This window comes from Pinus tabuliformis, chromosome 4_1, assembly GCF_031772625.1.
Source record: "Pinus tabuliformis cultivar Carrire ecotype Pingquan chromosome 4_1, CPIR1, whole genome shotgun sequence".
Lineage (NCBI taxonomy): Eukaryota > Viridiplantae > Streptophyta > Pinopsida > Pinales > Pinaceae > Pinus > Pinus tabuliformis.
Genome location: NC_142303.1, coordinates 990,756,172 through 990,776,745, shown reverse-complemented (window position 1 = coordinate 990,776,745; position 20,574 = coordinate 990,756,172). Strand labels below are relative to the sequence as shown.

The following is a 20,574-nucleotide window of genomic DNA, read 5'->3' as shown; positions in this document are numbered from 1 at the left end:
AATCTGAGCCATTGATTAGAATCTAATCTGGGCCGTTGGTTCTCAACTGGAGGATTATAAGAGGAGGCTTGACGGGCATTTGGAAGATATCGAGTAAGAGATCAAAGATCGAATTTCTGAAGAGAGCAGCGCGGTAGTTGCCAAAGAGAGATTCAAAGTGATTTCTTGCAGTGAGGGGCAATGATAGTATCCGGAGGGAAGTTTTCCTGGACCGGAGAGTACAAAGCAGAGAGGGCAGAGAGATGTCCAGAGAGGCTGACGCAGGGCCACGTAGAGCTACGTTGTGGCAACACAAAGCTTCAAAGAGAGATCGAAATTCTACTGAGGAAGTCGAGTTCCACAGCCAGAAGCCGAGGTGTGAGACTAGGAGGCCCGAGCGCTGAAGTTTCCTATTAGCAGAGGATCAGAAGGAGGTGCAGCGTAGTCCCAGCTGCAGTAACGCAGTGACTGCATGGGAGTGACGCGAATTGCACAGAGGCAACACAGAGGCTCATCTCCAGTGCAGATCAGTGTCAATTCTACTAGTGACAGGGTGAGATCATCTCACTATTATTTTTGCCCAGTTTCTCTCTGTATCAGATAGCCAGGTTGTTAATTTTAGGTATGTTCTATGCTGAGAGAAAATTTACTTCAATTTTCCATATTAGCTCAATATCAATTCCAGATTAGCAATCACATTTAGCATGATAGTAAAATGCAAATAGAACGTAAACATAAATCGCAGAAAACAAGCCAAGACAAGAGGACACAAGATGTGTCACCAGCCAAGGACAAACCCCAATGTGGGGAAACCCTTGATCAATTCTTCTTATGTTCTTCAATAGTTCAACAAAGAGAGAGATAGTACATATACATCAGAAATCAGCATTTTGACTTATCAAAATAAGAGCAAAGATCTTCTCTGTGAAGATAACACATGAGGTAGTTGATCTGAACTCTGGTGAAGACATACTACTTCCACTGATCCTACAGGGTGACTCCATCACCAAGCTACTCCTCATCATCATGCTGCACCCGTCACTGTGCCACACCAAATCACTGAGCTGCTCTCATCACTATGTTGCTCCCATCATTGAGAAGCACCTCATCATCATGCTGCATATATTCCCTTTACACCTGCAGCTAGGGCATAACATGATCCTCATATCTCAACGTCTAGAAGTCTTTTATTTAGGTTACTTCCTTGTTGTGATATCACCTTCTTCCCTGACTACGTTAGGGCTTCTGCCTTCATGACTGCGTGTTAGTTAGGGCATCATTAGGCCAGCGGTTAGGGCTTCTTCATAACAGCGTTTAGCCTTCTCCATGATAACACTAAGGCTTCTTCTATGGCTGCATTAGGCTTCTCCATTAGCGCAGCGTTGTCTCTTAATATCTCTCCTCCCACCAAAACCCAAAGACAAGCGAAGAGGAAGAGATCACAAGAAGAGTGTGTGTCCAAATGACTAACAAGCCACCTCTTTTTATACTAAAACGTTGAGCACAAGTGGGGGCAATTTGATTGTTGGCCGACCTTGACGAATTGTCCCATAGCACAAATAAATTCATATCTCCATGAATACTTATCGGAATTGGATGATCCTTAGATCAATCCTACACCTCTCGACGAGAGGAATCCAAAAAAAAATATTAGCTGCCATGAATAAGTAGACCCACATGGAGTTTGGCCCTAGTTGCCAATTTTAACATAGTTGGGCACCCAACGAATTGTACTTAGATTTACTACTGCTTAATAATACAAACCCTCAGCTGCTGCACCGATTTTCCCGCATTGGGTTTTTTCAGGGACATTTGTCCAAAAATAACTGTGTAGATGTGTGTGATGATTATTTCTCTCCTGTGCTATATTTAGTTTCCGCAAAAAAAAATTGTGTAACCTGCAGTGTATGTATTTCGATATTTGCTGTAGAAAACCGCAAGTAATTTGTTTAAAGGAATTTGACAAATAGGAGAAATATCATCAGTTTGTCGTAGTAGGAATCGGGCAACCGACTTTTTCACATGGTACCAGAGCACAGATCATGAGCAGAAGAGCTCAGAAGCAGAAAGGAAGAGGAGTTCGAAATTACTGCAGAAGCAGAAAGGAAGAGGAGTTCGAAATTACTGCAGAAGCAGCAATTTGAAACCTTAGAGGCAGCGCAGTTCATGGGCCAAGGAGGTCGAAGTTTTGAGGAGAATTCAATTTATCTGAGTGAGTCGACAGAGAAATTCGATCTCCAAATCGAAGCTTTCTAGAGACAAAAGTGAGCAGCGTATTTTTCCTTGCAGAGAAGATCTTCAGCTAGGATGTAGATATTTTGCAGCAGTTGCTGGCAGAGTAGTGTCAGTGGGGGAAGAAGACACACTTGAGGGAATTTCTTCCTCAGAGATTCCTAGCCAAGGAATTCGATTTCTCCAGTGTTGAGCAGCAGCAGAGAGGAGTTGATCTACTAACTCCAGCAAGGAGTGCGTAGGTCAACCCAGCAGGAGCGCAGAGGAGAGGAGGCAATTTGACATTTCACTGGCAGACATGGCAGCTCATGGGTTGCAAGATCAGGATCGGTTGGAGGGGAAGGCAAGAATCTCATGCCTTTTGGATGAGCACGATCTCAAAACCTATGTCGACAGTGTAGTAGCTATACCCGCAGATCCAGATCCACTCGAGAAGTACAAGTCCGAGATGGCGAAGGCCAAGAGGTTGATCCTCAACAGAGTGAGGGATCATGTAGTGTGTCACATTGCCGGCAAAGATAATGCCTGGCAGATATGGGAAGCTTTTGCCATGTTATACGAAGGATCTTCCGAGCAGCAGAAGATGTACTTGGAGCAGAAGATGAGATCCATGTAGATGCAAAAGGGGGAATGCATTGATCCGTTCCTAACGAAACTTCAGGAGATCCGAGACTTGTTGGCAGTTGTGGGGTCAACACCTCAGCCTACCGAGATGGTGAGGTTGGCCCTAAACTCAATCTCAGAAGAATGGCAAGTGTTTGTCCAGAGTATCCTGGGCAGAGAGAAATTGTCAGATTGGGAAGGAATGTGGGCCGTTCTTCAGCGAGAAGAGATGAGGAGAGACTTAGTCAAGTGCAAACTTGATAGTAGCAGCAGCAACAGTGGAACGAAGCCAAAGGAGGAAGAGGATGTAGTCCTTGCATCTAAGGGGCAGCAAGAGCAACGGAGACGGAAGAAAGACGTCTTGAAGATCAGTGTTTCCGGTGTGGTGAATTTGGTCACTACGCTACACAGTGTCCTCTCAAGAAGAAGGACAATGACGAGAAGCATGATCTGAAAGTTGCATCTGCAAAGATTGAGGAGGAGGAATTTGCCAAGGTTGCCCAGATACCTCCAGGGGAGAGGTGGGGTGATCTAAAATTGTAGTTCGAAAGAACTGCATATGGGCAAGATCCTTGAGGAATCCACCTCTTGGATCAATACCTTGCTACGGGAGCCTATATCAAAAGTAGCAGGATGGACTAGTGTCAGATGATGCAGAGGAGTGTTGGAGTGACAGTTGCAGTGGCTAGGAGTGCTAGAGACTAAGCAACGCAAAGCAAAGTTGGCAGCAGTGTAGTTGGCATAGTGCAGAGTCAACAGCAACACAGAGACTTCAGAGGGTCAGTGCAAAGACTAGCAGCAGTCAAAACTCCAGCAACAGAGGCATCACGTTGAACACCTGTTTAGTGATTTTGGATGCTTTTCTATTGCTGATGCAGCAGTTGGTGAAGGTTGCAGTGCAGATGCAATGTTGGCAGTGGCAATGCCAGTAGCAACACAGATGCAAAACTTATGAGGGTTGCAGTACAGATGCAATGTTGGCAGTGGCAGGGTTAGCAGCAATATAGATGCAACATTTGCACAATAGTTGGTGGGCAGCGATGTCAGACATCAGCGGCGCAGAGGGAGATGTTACAGAGAAGGGTGATGCTTCAACAGGTTGCATTACTAGAGCACATTCCTCGCTAAGAGGGAGTGTTGATTTCTGGTAGCATCGGATGTGCTCTTAGCCTCAAAATTTGCAGGGAGGCTAGGACACATGCATTCCACAATACCCATAAATTGGTTTTTGAAATTCCACCTAAAGACAACTTTATTAAAATAATTAACTATTTTTAATGGGTGCCTAAGTCTAAACTTAGGAAATTAAAATAATTAAAGGGTATTAATCAAACTGTGGGTGAAACTTCTAGAAGAAGACGAGGATAAAGCCAAAATGATCTGAGCCATTGATTAGAATCTAATTTGGGTCGTTGGTTCTCAACTAGAGGATTATAAGAGGAGGCTTGATGGGCATTTGAAAGATATCGAGTAAGAGATCAGAGATCGAATTTCTAAAGAGAGAAGCGCAACAGTTGCCAGAGAGAGATTCAAAGTGATTTCTTGCAGTGAGGGGCAGTGATAGTATCCGGAGTGAAGTTGTCCTGGACCGGAGAGTACAATGCAGAGAGGGCAGAGAGACATCTAGAGAGGCTGACACAGGGCCACGCAGAGCTATGTTGTGGCAGCGCAGAGCTTCAGAGGGAGATCGAAATTCTGTTGAGGAAGTCGAGTTCCAGAGCACGAAGCCGGGGTGTGAGACCGAGAGGCCTAAGAGCTAAATTTTCCAGTCAGCAGAGGATCAGAAGGAAGTGCAGCACAATCCCAACTGTAGTGACGCAGTGGCTGCATGGAAAGTGACGCAGAACTCTGCAGAGGCAGCGCAAAGGCTCATCTCCAGTACAAATCAGTGTTGGTTCTTCCAGTGATAGGGTGAGATCGTCTCACTATTATTTTTGCCCAGTTTCTCTCTGTATCGGATAGCCACTTGGGCATCCAACGAATTGTACTCATATTTACTACTGCTTAATAATACAAAAACTCAATTGTTGCACCGATTTTCCTGCATTGGGTTTCTCAGGGAACATTTGTCTAACAATAATTGTGTAGATGTGTGTGATGATTATTTCTCTCCTGTGCTGTATTCAGTTTCCATAGTTTTTATTTGTGTAGGCTGCAGTGTATGTATTTCAATATTTGCTATAGAAAACTGCAAGTAAATTGTTTAAAAGAATTTGACAAATAGGATAAATATCATCAGTTTGTTGCAGTAGGAATCGAGTAACCTATTTTTCACACGAATTGCATGATGACTTGCGATGAGGGGAGGGTTGAGGAGGTCCCTATAACCCAATCTGTGAAGACTCTTCTCTACCAATGAGTCCCATCTGCCATTGCTCCCCATGCAATAATCTCAATCCATGAAATGACATCCATTTGAAGCATTATCTCAAAAACTCTGCAAACCTGCTATCAATTTCCCCTCAATGCTACGTGTTTGGCCCTTGCAAACTCAATGTTGCAACCTAGGCGCTGATACCACTTGTAACATCCCCCAACCACCAAGTTGGGGTGATGCCATTGTCCACCGTCATCAATATCGTAATTACAAATAACATATCTATAGAACATGACAAAACAACAAAATATCACGCAAGAAAAGTCATAAATCATAAACAACAGATATGCCATGAATAGGGTTTAAACACTTATTGATGAAAACTACCAAATGGATGTAAACTTCGAACATGCCACCCAGCCATAGACTGTATTACTCCTAATCTCTCAACAGTGAGTCACCCCTGAGCTGGGGCAACAACTGCACAAGGACAACAGTTTACCTAAATCCAAGTACATAACCAATACCAAACATGATCAAAGCCAAGGTACCAAACAAGGTTGCTTGGGAGCAGGAAGCAGGGGTGGGAGCACGGAGCAACATTTTCAAAAGCTCCCGAGTCGGGAGCGAATCAGGAGAGAATTTTTATATAATATATATTTTGATGCATAGATGTCAACAAAAGCATGTAGAATGATGAATTAGATATAAAAAGCATAAAAACATGGATTAAACCATATAACATCAATCATCATAAGTTATAATCTTCATCAACCACATGTCCACAAGTTACAAGTTCTTATTTATATAGCATGTAAGGGTGCACATAACCAAAATAGCATCGAGTGCAATCCATCTTTGAACCAAAAATACATCAACAAATAGGCTCTAGATGGCCTATAACATCCAAAAAATCATGTTACAACAAATACCTACATATCATCTAAATCATTGCCTATCTTGGGATCTTTGTCATTAATATCACCCTCTAAACATTACCAGAAGATAGAAAAAACATAGTATGTCAAGTCAAGATTTTGTTTGAGTGATGGGTACATTTTTAGTAGGGTCATGATAGAGGAGTTCGACAACAATTGTCACTAACATCAAGGTAAATAGAGGTCTCGGTGCTCTTGATTAAATATGAGTACCATACCCTAGTACATGACAAAATCCAATGGAAACATTGCAATCCCCCCAATCATGAAATCCTGAAAAATTGATAAGTCTATTGGATTTTGAGTGATCTAAAATTCTACTAACTCCATATGAAATCCACTGAGGTCGAAACCACTCTCAAACATCCTGAGTCATTTCATGGTAATGTTAAAAATTTAAGTAAAAGGATGAAAATGAAAGATAAAAGAGAATGTCACATTTACTTTAAGAAATTAACATTACCATGAATTGCATATCAATGCTAGGGACATATGATTGAATATTAGGTTGCCCCACTCAAAAACTCTTGTTTCTTTGAAAAAAAATTGTGTTTGGAACATCTTTGTGAAAAAAAAATTGCGAAAAGGCTAGGGAGCAAATTTTTTTGGGGGAAGCAAACTCCCGCTTGGAGCGTGCTTCGACCGCAGATTCAAGGGGGGCGGTCCCCCGCAACCCTAATACGAAACCCCAGTAGCCTCCCACCAACAATCTCTCATCCCCCATCAACCCACACAACCCAAGGTAGTGCACCCCCTTCTCTGTACTTGCAATCGAGTTGTGCCTCTAAGACCTATGGCTTCTAGGAGTTCCAGATACCCTTTAGGGTCTCCAAGCACCCTCTAGGTCCATATAATAACACCTGTCCCTTTACTTCTCCATTGGGGGCTCCATCCTTCCCCAAGGCAGCCCAAAGAGAAATGCACTCACACCTAAGCTCATCTAGGGTCCTCTGGGTACAGTAGACATACTAGTAGAACATATCATTGAATGGTGAAATCCTGTTTTTATAAGCATGGTACCCCTTTATATTTTAATAATATATTACAATATTATAATATATGTTGATATTTGTAGCTCAAGCACGTACTTTTGTCTAGGAATGCAGAATTCGCCCACAATCTCCTTAGGTACTTGCTCTAGTTTGAGCAAGTTTCCAATGTAACTTAGCCTAGATCTAACATAGGAAAAAATAAATATTATTATGTCAACTTATTGAGCTAAAAGAATTGAGTAAAAGTAAATAATTTACTTTAGTGATTATGTTTTAATCTTAGTTGTTGATCTCAAGTGAGGCAAGATATAATCTCAGTTGTTAATCACTTTGGAGATTAGGGTTAGAGTTGGGGATTTAGCTCAATGTAAAGTTATAAAAGCAAGCATAAGGAAAGGAGAAGGATATATTACAACAACACAAGATTAAGAGAGGCATCTCAATGAGCAGTGTGTTGGGACTGAGAGAGTGCAGAGAGGTTGGAGATCTAGATCTACAGAGAAGATCGACCACTGATTAAGATCAAGCATTGATTAAGGGCAAATCCGCTAAGTCAAACCCAGGTTTTACTCTGTATTTTCTCAGTTGGGCCATTATCTTAGGACGGGAGCCAGCATAAGTTTGGATTATTAATGAAAAACTTTGTTGGGCAAAATATGTGTCCCCTGTTTTTCTTATGAGATAGGTTATTTTTGCTTCCGCTAATAAAGTTAAGAACCTAGTTGTGTAAACTATTCAGTCAATATGGTTTATGCTAGGGTAATGATTTACCCGATGCTAGGCTTAGTGTAGATTAACATGGTATTAGAGCGTACACTCTGAACCAATCTCGAAATCACAGGCGTCAGGTTCGATTGGATTGTTAAGGGCCAGGTTTGGTAGTGATCATATGAAATTGAGAAAAAAATATCTCCACCAGATATGGACGCAGTAGATTTAGATAACAGATCTGCTAGTTGCAAAGATGCAGAGACAACGCCAAAGGCACTATCTTCACAAGTACCTTGTGAGTTAGATCCATATCCATTTAATGGAAATCCAAATCTGGTTGTGGGTGGGACTTATAGGGGCAAAGCTAATTGCAATTCGAAGACATGTTGTTCACCTTGTTCACCCAGTGAAGGGAGCACCAGTAGCATAAACACAGGCAATTGCATTTTATATTGTTGAAGGAAGTCCTACCGCGTTGATTAGTTATCCCCCTCCTCATATTGGTGTTTCTCCCATACATGCCTAATCAACTTCTTATTTAACCTGAGGAGCTTGTATGTTTTCAATCCATTTCGATCAAAGGTCTAAGCTCTTGTTTTACCACATATGCAGGTGGAAGCACTACTACTATAAACAATAACCTTCCCTTAGCTCCAAAAAACCAATAGAATCAGTCAAATGGGCACAGAAGTCAAAGTAGTAAAGGGCAGTTTTTGAATTATGTGGATTGTAGCCCCAGTATTAGTGTGTTTTCCTATAAGTGGAATGCATGAGGTATCCATCACCATCAGTGGGAGAGACAAAGGCAGAAGTAGCACCAATTTAAATAGCATCACCAGAAGCGACACTGCGAACAAAAACATGGATGGCAGTACCCGTCATTTACCTTAAACCTCAGGCTACAGTTGACCTATTTTGAAACAAGTGAAAAAGGGAGTAAATAGCAATATCAATGGCAGAGGAAGAAGCAAGACAGAAGGTATTGTTGATAATATCTTTGTAGCCTATCACACACACCTAAGTTAGTGAGAAAAGCCCTTAACTCCACAAGGTGTGGTTGGTGGAAAATTTAAGAGATGGGGCTATCACCTATTCCCAACTCCCTATGTTTAAAGCTCTCTCGCATGTCAGCTAAGGGGGGTGGTCCCTAAATGGAAAACTAAGTTAAAAAAGGATGTGAGGTTCCCAGGAGATGTTGGAGTGAATTGGATTACTTTTAAGATTTATGAGCAATATGAAAATAAATATATAATCATCAACACATGAATCAAAGATTTGCATACATAAAACCAGTGTCTTATTTTGCTTAAAAGTAAATAACACTTGTTCAAAAATGAAATGTTTCAATTGAAACATAAGTAACCTTGTCAATCAAACAAAAGATGTTTGCAAGATATGATATCACATGCAAGGTATAAAATTTGCTTTCAAGAAATGCTTTCAAAATATATAATCGTTCACAAATCCAAACATATAAGGAAGCAATATAGAGTGACTTGCAAAGGAAACAAATTAAACTTTACTTGTAAAAGTGAACAAAATGATGCGTGCCTAAATAAAATAATCAATTTAAGACATTTGCATCAATGACAAGTACATAAAATAATTTGCAAGTAAAATAGCAAGATGTGTTAGCATGAAATGCACTTAAACTAAGATTAAATGCAATTATCTTGGTTAATTTTAATCTAAATGCCTAGTCTAGATGTGACCTTTCTTTCGACTGTTTTGAAACAAGTCTCTTATGTGAGTTGTGGAAGGGGTCCAAGGAAAGACAACTAAGGCTATATTAATGATACCTCCCTTGGATTACCCAACACACCCGATGCCTTCGGCACTGCAGAGACTGTGGCTCCAACGACTAGCATGTTAACCACATAAGAGGGTCTATGTCCCTCAAGTTGATGAAAGAAAGGGGTCCCTAAGAAATGTCTTTCAACCAAGCTTATGCTTGGAGGTAAATTAAGTTAAAATGAAACTATACTAATATGCCTAAATGAGATGCAAGTAAGTTTATTAGTGTTTGTAAAAGGAAATGCTTCAGATAAGGGTAGGACTTTAGAATAGAGATTTGGACAGAAGGGCACTCTGCAACTAAACCCTAGCGGCGGGAGAATTTCAAATGTGGCCATGGAAGCCGAGGACAGGTTTTATCTGCGGAGATAGATTAGCTCAGTAAAGTCCCAACCCTGTGCGACTGTGCATGTAGACAAACAGGGTTTCCTCTGGCAGTGTTAGCGCTGTTTGCAAGAAGGAAGCAACGCGTCCAGGGAGGCGGAAAGCTGGTCATTGAAGTAAGCATGTAGGACCGTATATTGAAAAAGCTATGATAGTTCTCAGTTTTGGATATTAATGGTGGACCCAGGCAGCGGTGCTCATCGCGAGATGGCCCTGGAGTTTGAGACCGTCGATATAGACCCAGCACCAGAAGACCTTCTTGCCTGCTGGGGTCTTGAAGTCTCTGAGAAAAACCTGTCACATTTCTTCCCGAATAAAACAAAGCTCCATCGGTCCCCTGACAAGGCGATGGGAGTAGGGAGGTTGAAGTCAGGAGGTCAGGAACAGGTCTCTGCTATAAAACCTGCATTGGAAGTCCCGGCTGACATCACGACCAAAGACACCTCTAATAAAGAAAAGGGAAGGGAGCTGTCAGATATCGGAAAAGAGGATTTAGGGAGAAGTTCACCTCTTATTCCAGGGGCTGGGATAAAGAGGCCGGCCGAGGAGGAGGAAAAAGAAAACAGAGACTATGTCGCAAATAATCCCGAGCTGAATGAGGCAGACAAGGCAGTCAACCCTGTCAGTAAGGAGACAGAAACGGGAGAAACCAGGAAGGTCGGTGGGGATGGAAAAAGGAAAAAGATCAACCCCATCAAAATGAAGAAGGAACGTCCTAGCTGTGTGTTTGGAGTGGACATCCTCATCGACCAGGCTATGGAAGCCTCGGAAACTTTACTAGTTGGTAGAGTCCGAGGAAGAAAGTTCTCGGTAGGTTACATAAAAGAATGGACTCAGTTGGAATGGAAAGAGGCCCCGGGACAACCAGAACAAATTAAAAACTTGGATAGAGGTTGGTTTTGTGTTAGATTCGAACAAAAGGAGCACGCTGACTGGGTTATGGGGAAAAGCTGGAGCTTCGGTAAGAGACCTATCCTCTTCAAAAGATGGACGCCCCTGTTTGACGCCCAGAAAGAAAAAGAGGTGGAGTCCCCAGTCTGGGTTAAACTTCCGGGCCTCCCTATGCAATTCTGGACCGATTCTGCCTTCACCTCTATTGGCAACACTCTGGGGAAATTTCTCGACATCGATAGATCATACCTCCGAACGCATGAATGGGGAGTGGCCCGCATTCTAGTTAGTCTAAACCCCAGGGGGGGTCTGGCGGATGCTATGAATCTAAAGTATCGTGGTCTGGAGTTCGTTCAGGTCTTGGACTATGAAAATCTCCCCTTCAGATGCCACCGATGTCATCAATATGGTCATCTGGCCCGGGAATGTCCGCTTGGATACCGTCGGCGCAGAGGACAAAGGAGAAGCAGAAACACCCAGAAGACAAATCAGAAGGCGATTCCTCAGGAAGCTGAGGCTCTGACAACGGAAAGTGAGCCCCCGGCATCTTCTCTGGGATTGGTCACGGAGCAAAGAAAGATAGATTTCCAGGATCATTCGGGGTCAGCAACAAAGGACTACAACTCTTGCCAGAGGTACTCCTGGGGACCCTCACAAATCTCTGAAATGGTAGGTGAGGATCAGGCGAGTTTGATTCTTTCCCCTCCCTCCTCTGTATGTCTTTCTTTTGCTCCGTCTATGCCTTGTACTGATGACGCTGGTCCTATGAGACAGCTTTCGAATGAATGGATGGTCCTGAGGAAGGGGCCAATCTCCTCTGACAGCATTATTATGACCATCCCCTCCCCCCTGCAGCCGTCCTCTTCTCCCTTAGAGACTGTCTGCTCTGCCCCTCCTTCTATTCGAAGTCCTGAGCCCCCATACAACCTCAGACCTTTGGCCAATAGAAAAGGAAAAGGGCTTGCTATAAGTGGATTGGAGCTGGATATGGAGAATTCTGGACTGAGGACCAAAAGAGGAAGGAAAACCGATCTGTCGAAGGCTCAGTTGAAGGCAGTCATAGACATTGCAGATGGGAAGCAGTTATCTATTCCAGGGGTGCTTAGAGCAAAGCGGACACCCTCTGCAAGTTTTCGATGATCATTTTATCTTACAACTGTAGGGGTCTAGCTAGCCAACCCAAAAAGCTAGCTCTGAAGGAAATGGTCAGGTCCAACAAACCAGACATTATTTTACTTCAAGAAACTTTGGGGAAAGGGGAAGAAGTCACAGGCTGTCTCAAGAAGATTCTCCCTGACTGGAGTTTTAATGTCATTGATGCTAATGGCCACTCAGGAGGGGTGGCATTGGGTTTCAATTCGAAGGTTCTTAGAGAGATCTCTTCGTGGGGATGGGAAAATGTTCTGGCTGTGGAACTCTTCTCAAGCGAGCTATGCATTCCTTTCCTCATAATCAATGTCTATGGTCCTGTTGCAGAGCGGGAGAAATTTTGGAACCCCTTTTTTGCTAAGTCGTTCATATCGCACCCAAATCTTGTAATCGGCGGAGACCTCAACTTTTCTCTGGGGACGACAGAGTCCTGGGGGGTCAGAGCCCGTGCTGACCCTCTCACGGATTTCTTCATAAACAAGCTGGCCTCCTCTCCCTTGGTGGATGTCACTCCACTTAAGATGCGTCCGTCGTGGAGAAACCGAAGAATAGGAGATGATTGGGTTGGGAAGAAGCTCGACAGATTCCTAATGTGTGATTCGTTGTCCGAAAAGCTTCAGGCTTTTAGACACTGGGTTGGAGACGGAGGTCTCTCGGATCATTTCCCTGTTTTCCTCGAGGTGAAGGGTGCCTTCCCAAAACCGGGCACTCCGTTCAAATTTAATGCTTCCTGGCTTCTGGATGCATCCTATATCAATCTCTTCCACAGCACCTGGATTAAGGATAACCTCAGCGAAGATGAAGGTCGTGGCAAGGCTTTCATGGAAAATCTCACAAGGATGAAGGCCGCCTCCAAGACTTGGGCTCACCAGAAGAAACTAAATGAAGAAAAATCTCTGGAAAATGTCAATGCGGAAATAGCCCTTCTTGAAGATTCAGGAGGTATTGGTTATAGAACTGAAGAGTCTCGGGCCAGACTCAAAGATCTGGAATTGGAAAGGAAGCGGATTCTTCAGAGCAGGGAAGAAAGCTGGCGCTTAAAAAGTAGAGCGATCTGGTTGCAGGCGGGGGACGACAACACCAAGTTTTTCCAAAACTATGCAAAAGGCAGGAAAAATTCCAACACCATATGGGAAATGAAAAAAGCCAATGGGGATAAGGCTCGCTCTTTCGAAGAGCTAGCTTCTCTAGGGAACTCCTATTTTAAGAATCTCTTTAAACAACCAGAGGAAGCAACTATCGCTGAAGTCATTCGAGTTGCTCAGTTCTTCCCTAGGTTCATAGAGGAAGAAGGAAATGATTCCATCATGGCCCCTGTTTCTAAGGAAGAGGTTGAGCACATTCTCAATTCCATGCAAAAGGACAAAAGCCCTGGCCCGGACGGCTGGACTGTCGAATTCTTCCAACACTTTTTTGAGTTCATCGGCGATGAGCTTGTGGCAGTTGTAGAAGAGTCAAGATGTACGGGATCAATTTTCCATCCCTTCAATTCCACTTTTCTCGCTCTTATTCCTAAATCTGACCTCCCAGGCTCCTTTGCAGATTTCAGACCCATATCCTTGTGGACCTGTGTTTACAAAATCATAGCTAAAGTCATTGCTTCCAGATTAAAACCCTTCCTCTCCCTAAACATATCCCCTGAGCAATTCGGCTTTCTCGACGGAAGACAGATCCATGAAGCGGTTGGAGTTGCTCAAGAAACTCTCCATAGTCTCAAAATCGGGAAAAAGAAAGGAGTTGTTGTGAAAATAGATTTGTCAAAGGCTTTTGACAGAATAAGCTGGCTGTTTCTCAGACTTCTGCTAACTCACTTGGGATTCAGGTATGACTTTGTGAAATGGATTATGAGTTGTGTTTCTTCCTCTTCCATAGCTGTTTTAATTAATGGAGCGGCTTCCAATTTTGTCAACCCTGAACGCGGATTGCGTCAAGGCTGTCCGCTCTCTCCACTTTTGTTCTTATTAGCTGCAGAGGGCATCAGCCTAATGATCCATGATGCTAAAAGACTAGGAACCCTCAAAGGCATTGAAGCAGCTGCAAATCTCTGGGTTACCCACCTTTTATTCGTGGATGACATAATTCTGTTTTGTAATGGCAGTCTGGAGGACTGTAAGACGCTCAAAAGGATCATGGACCTTTTCCTGAAGGCGACTGGTCTTTGTATAAATGAGAAGAAATCCTCTCTAACGTGTTCAGGTTTGTCCGAAGATATGGTGCACAGCGTGAAGATGGTATTAAATTTCGATGTCAAAGCGCTAGAGGACACTTTTAAATACTTGGGATTTCTCCTCAAACCGGACAACTACAGAAACAAAGATTGGACCTGGATTCTTGCCAAAATCGAATCAAAGCTAAAACACTGGAGCTTCAGATGGCTTTCCAGGGCGGGAAGGCTTGTGCTAATAAAATCAGTGCTCATGGCTGTGCCTGTCTTCTGGGCTAGTTTGACATGGGTTCCTAAAGGAGTCCTTTCCCAAATCGATAAAGTTTGCAGCAGGTTTCTCTGGGCTGGTTCCAAGTCAGAAAAGGTTACTCCCTGGATCGCCTGGGATAAAGTGGCTCGCCCCAAAGAGTGGGGAGGATGGGGGATCAAAAACCTGCAATGCTTCTCTCAATCTCTAGCAGCGAAGCTTGCTTGGAGGTTAATCTCTTTCGACAATTTGTGGACTTCTGTTACAAAGAGAAAATATATCGACCCCCTATCATTGACAGACTGGATCAGATTGCCATCAAAGGCCAGCAAACACTCATCGGTGGTCTGGAAAGCTGTGGCTTCCTCTGTCAACATCATTGAAAAGGGTTTGGCTTGGAGTGTGGGCGATGGCACTCAAATAAGGTTAGGCAGAGATCCCTGGATTGGCTGTTCAGAGCGTTTCACCCTATCTCAGGGATTGGCTGCGGTGTTAAAAGAGAAAGGTCTCCTCACATTAAACCAGGTGGCCGACCCCCGACTACTTCTATTTGGAACCAAGGGTGGATGCAAGGAATAGATCTTCAACTGGATGAAGAATGGCTGGAGGAATGGGATTCGTACAGGAATGACCTCCTTAACTCTTCTGTCAGACTCTCAGACGCCCCAGATGAACTTCGATGGATTTTTGCTCAGAATGGAATCTACACTCCAAAGATGGGGTACAAATGGATGATGACCCAGAAAGGATGGGAAAACCCGTCTTGGTGGGCCAAACCTCTATGGAAGCTAAAAGGTCCAGCGAAAACAAGACTTTTTTTCTGGTGTGCTCTTCTCCAAAAAGTCCCTACTTGGGAGTTTCTTCAAAGACGGGGTAAGATAGGCCCAGGCTGGTGTCCTCTATGCAAGAATAGCGTTGAATCAGTTCAACACCTGTTCCTCTTCTGCCCCTTCAACACTAGTCTATGGGCTGAAACGTTAAGGTTAATCAAAATTCCTTATAGGTGGGAAGGGCAAGGGATCCCGGAAGCCTGGCAAAAGTGGTGGAATGAAGCTGTAAACGACAGAGAGAGATCCATCCCACTCCTCATCACCTGGGGGACGTGGCTGGCTAGGAATCAGGTCATCTTCAAGGACTCTGTCTTCCCGATCGCAAGATTGGCCGCTGAAGGAGCTGCAATATTCGATAGTATCCCCACTCCGCCTACTTCTCCTCCTCCCAGGCTGGTTCGACAAGAAATAATAAGACCCTCCATCCCGTGGGCTTATTTTGATGGAGCCTCAGATATAAATGGCCGCTGTGGGGCTGGTTTAATAATTCATCTTTCAAAGGATAAGTCTATCAAGGCTTCTGTTGGCCTAGGACAAGGCTCCAATAATTTTGCTGAATTGAAAGCCCTCCACCTTCTCCTCGGCTGGCTTGTCCTGTGGAATATGCATGAGGTTCAGATCTTTGGGGACTCTATGAACACTGTGCGTTGGTTCAATGGGATGCAATTATGCAACAGTTTCACCCTGCTTCCCTTGCTCAGAGAAGTTTCTCGACTAAAAAATCACTTCTCAGAGCTCTCTCTCAGTCACATTTACAGGGAAAGAAACTCTGATGCTGATCGTCTCTCCAAAGAGGGTGTTAATCAAGCGATGGGGTCGTGGATTGTCCTGGAAGAAGAAAATGGGGTTGCTCGTCCTCTTGAGCAGCCCATTTTCGCTTAGTTCTTTCCTCTGTTTTTCTCCCTCCTGTGTTCTGTACATACATGTATTGTTTCTCTGGTTTTTTCTTTGCTGTTTCTCTGCTCCATATCAGGTCTCTTGGGCTGCTTTCCTTGTAAGAGGATGCCCGCTTTGACCTGGTCTTTTCTCTCTCCCCTTTTCTCCAGAATCCTGGTCGTGCTTACGCAGGATTTTCGCCTGGCAGATGGATGCTTTTTCCCTGTGCGAATCGGTGTTTCTTTCTGCATGGGATCTTCTCTTCATCGGTCTGCTCTTCCTCGGGCCTCAGCGAGGCGTGTTATTTGACAGGCTTCCGCCTCCTCCCATGGCCCTTTTCGGCGCAGGCTTTACGCCTCTTCTCATGGTCCTTTTCGGCGCTCGCTTTCTCTTTTCTGAATGTAATTATTAGGGGTCCCTGCGCTGGCTCATTGCCTTCCGGGTGCGCTTGATGGTGCTGATCTTTATTTTTCAGCAGCGACTTTGTTCTCTGGCAAAGAACAAGTCCTCTAGCAATGCTTTGCATTCGCTGTGTAACTACCTATTATTATTAATAGATGGTTCGTTTTTTTTCGGTGGAAAAAAAAAAAAGGAAATGCTTCAAGTAAATGGAAGTATGCTCAATGAGATAACTTAGATAATTGCTCAAAATTGTACAAGATACAAGAACATAAATTTTATAAGTACATAAGATTGTAAGTTGCTCAAAATAAGTGTTTTAACACATGATATATCAATGATCCACCAACTAAAGCAATGAAATGAGATGAAGCTTCAAAGTATAAAATGCTTGCAAAGTGAGCAAATAACTTAAAATAAATGAGCAAGTAACCAAATGAGCCTATAGTGAGGCAAGCATGAAGCAAATTGTCAAATTAACTAAATCTAACTTTGCCACATAAATTGAAATGCTTGCATATAATGAAGTAAGTTGCTCAAAAAAATGAAATTCCAAGTTGTACTTAAAAGCAAAACTTCAAATGCATAAAATGGGAACTAGTAGCAAAATTAAATTTAGAAAGTTAAATTGTGATGGTGAGATTGTGTTAATTCTTAAGGCATGCAAAAATGAAAACTAAGAAAAACAATGCAAGATCAATCCACCCACATGTTTCTCCTTCTAAATAAGAAGAAAATGATGCCTTGGGTGAAAACCAAGCTCCCACAAGAAAAACTAGTCATTTTTATTAGATGGTTATAAAGATGGGATACCTTCCCAAAAGGTCTCAAGTAAAACTTCAAGAGGAATCTTTACAATATAAGAGGCTCTTCAAGCACTAGACTTCCTTCTTGAAAGATAAAATTAGAAACTAAAGTAAGTACAATGAGAATGCTCTCAAGATTGAAGGAGTTAGATGTCTCTTGGTATTCCAAAGCTTAGCCTCCAATGGTGAATGAAGCTTTGCAAGAGAGAGGAGCTAGTTTTCTATGCCCACGGCCTCCTAGAAGATGAACTTCGAATAAGCTTGGGAGGTCCTACAAGACAATGGTTAGAGTTTGAGTGATTTTTCTTCAATACTCTTGTCACCAACACTCCAACTTAGGGCTGCAAAATCAAGAGACCATTAGTGTAGAGAGAACATGTGAAACAAATAAATATAATATAATAGTATACAAGAAACTAAATCAAGTGATGGAGATGAAACTCATCACTTGTTTTAGTTTATAAAAAATGCTCTCAAGAAGCTAATATAAAATCAATGAAGCACTATTGAAAATATTTAAATTATGAAATTATTTGCTTGTATACAAGCTATGCCCAACGAATTCTTGCAAGAATATTTTTCCGTAAGATGAACTATAAAAATACAAATAACAAATGAGATTTCCTTTGAAAGTGCTTCAAGAGTGGGTTGGTCTCCCAAAGACTTCCCCTCACGCTTGATCCAATAAAAATATTTTTTCTACAATACCCCAATCACACATTAGTCCATATAGATTTAAATAAGCAAACAATGAATTGAAACTTCTAGAAATGTATTTGAAAATAAACTAGAACTTTCAATATCTAAAGCCTACTTCTAAAATCAAATGCTAATACAAGATAGCTATGCACTAGCAACTCTACAAAAGTATATGGAAAATAAAATAACTCAAAGCATAAATAGAAAAGATTCTACTAATATCTCACAATGCACCATGCTCCAAAACTCCATGAATGGACCCCCAAAGTCTTTTTATTAAAACTCTTGAAAAGTGTACAAAGTAGAAGCGCTTCTGCAAGCACAATAGCTACTAACAAAATATACAAAATGAGAGCTCAAAGCTCTATTATATAGAAGAATGGGAGCAAATCTCAATGAAAAACCATGTGCCAAGTGTGATGATGACAATCCCAAGGCTCCTTCATGCAATTCGATTTCCCCCAAGTGCCATTCGAATTCCTCCAGAGAGGCCCACGCAATCCTTGAGGAGGAGAACTTGTTGTTGAAGAAAGGGCAAGTGTATGTGGGAGTGGGGTGGTAGGAGACCACTCTACACTCATCTCTAGTGGAACTCCATGATCAAAGCCCACCAAATGATGACTCATTAAGCCAACAATAAATGCGTTTTTCCTTGAAAAAATTGTGGTCCCCTCCATAAAATTCAATTTCTTTGGAGCAAGTCTTTTCCTTAAATTTAGGAGTCCACATCACCTTGGAATTTCCCTTTAACTCGTCAATGATTTTCCACCTCATTTCCACATCATTTAGCAATTGTGAATAATTATTTTTCTCCATTTATTTAATTGTTGGATTAATTCATTCCACATTTTCCACTAAACTTAGAAAAAAGGGGTTTTGAGGGTCTAGAACACATTTTTTACCCCTCAAAGTGTCATAGTAGAAATTTGTGGGTGAGAAGTGTAATTTTGAGCACACATACCCCATACAACTTCTCTAAACATCACTTATTACATATTACATTTAGAATTTATTCCAATTTCCACCCTACAAGAATTTTAAAAGTTAAAAAATAACCCTCTAGATTTAACCAAATTCCACGAAATTTTACGAGTGATCTAGTATGGTAATATACAATGACTCTAGACACTAGGACTCACCCAAGGCCTCGCCTTCAAGCCGTACTCCGACTTTGGGGATATGCTTGGAGGAAAAAACTCAATTAATTATTAAATTCTTGGAGGAAAATGATAATTAACCAAGTGAAATAAAAAACCTCCCAGAGTAGACTCACTTGATGACAAGGTCCCAAGCTACCTAGGCCTATTACATGACTCAAACTCATCATACTAGCATCACTTTACATCATCCCCGTAGGGCTTGTGGAATCTGGGTACAATAGAAGAAGATGAGAAGAAGAAGTAGAGTTGAAAAACTCTAGTGATATGATGATCTTTGATGGTACAAGCAACCTTTGGTACATCCTTGGGCATGGAATCTTCAAAAAATCTTCAGGTGCCACTCTAGTGGTCAACAGGCATCACCCGCAGTTTCAGTAGAGATGTGGGCCATAGACGTGCTTTGGACGAATGGTTCATTATGTAGACTTTGAATGGTGTTTGACTTATCTATTTATCCCACCCATAACCCGAGATACTTAGGAAAGATGCAATATATTTTTCACGCCAGTAGGAAATGACCCCATGGATGCAATGGTCGCCCCGCCATGTGATTGAAGCAATTGAAGTTGATCACCCACTACCCGTTTACCCAAAAACAATCATGTGCCAGTGCCAGTACCAATGTCTCTTTTATTAGTTCAAAAGCCATTGTTGGAATCATGATTGTTGTTAGACCAAAACCCATAAGCATTAGCCTCCGCTACAATTGCCAGAGTTAGGATCCACGAGAGACAATTAGTCTATGTCACGAAACACACGGGGAGTGTTGAACCCAATGTCCAACAATCTCCCCCCCCCCTGCACAAGCCAGGTGAGTTTCAAATTCAAGACCTATCACTCTAATACCACTTGTTGGAATCACAACTGTTGTTAGATCAAAACCCGCATGCATTAGTCTCTGCTATAATCGCTAGAGTTAGGATCCACGAGAGGCGGTCCATCCATGTTGTGAAACACACAGGGAGCACTAAACCCAATGTCCAACAGCCATCATCTTGCCCAGCAGTGCCATCCAATGCTTACCTTATTGATGATCTAGTCGATCCAATAAAGTGATTCAGCCAATCCAGGACCGGACTACTACTTCACCCAGCAGAAAGAGAGGCAGGAGGAGAGACAGAAGTTTAGGTCAAGACCCAACCCTTTCTGTCGATTCAGTTGACTGAGTTGAACCAGTGCCCACAGTAGCCCTTTTTGTTCTAGCCTAGCTAAAATCAAAGCCATACTATATAGAGACAAAGAGAAAGGTCATAGAGGCAATTATTCCATGTCCATATCCTACAATCGCAAATTCGCTTGAAGCATAAGCAATTGACCCAGTACCTTTAACAAAGGCATAGGTTGGCCCAACGGGTAAGAAAGCAAAGGCATGGATTCCAGTTCTAGGTCTAGAGACAATTTTA

General features: G+C 42.5%; 1 protein-coding gene across 2 annotated transcripts in view; it reads right to left on the bottom strand.

The window, feature by feature from the left end:
• Positions 1-20,574, bottom strand: part of LOC149179475 (zinc transporter) — a 328,009-nt gene that overhangs the window by 246,171 nt on the left and 61,264 nt on the right. The window lies entirely within an intron of this gene.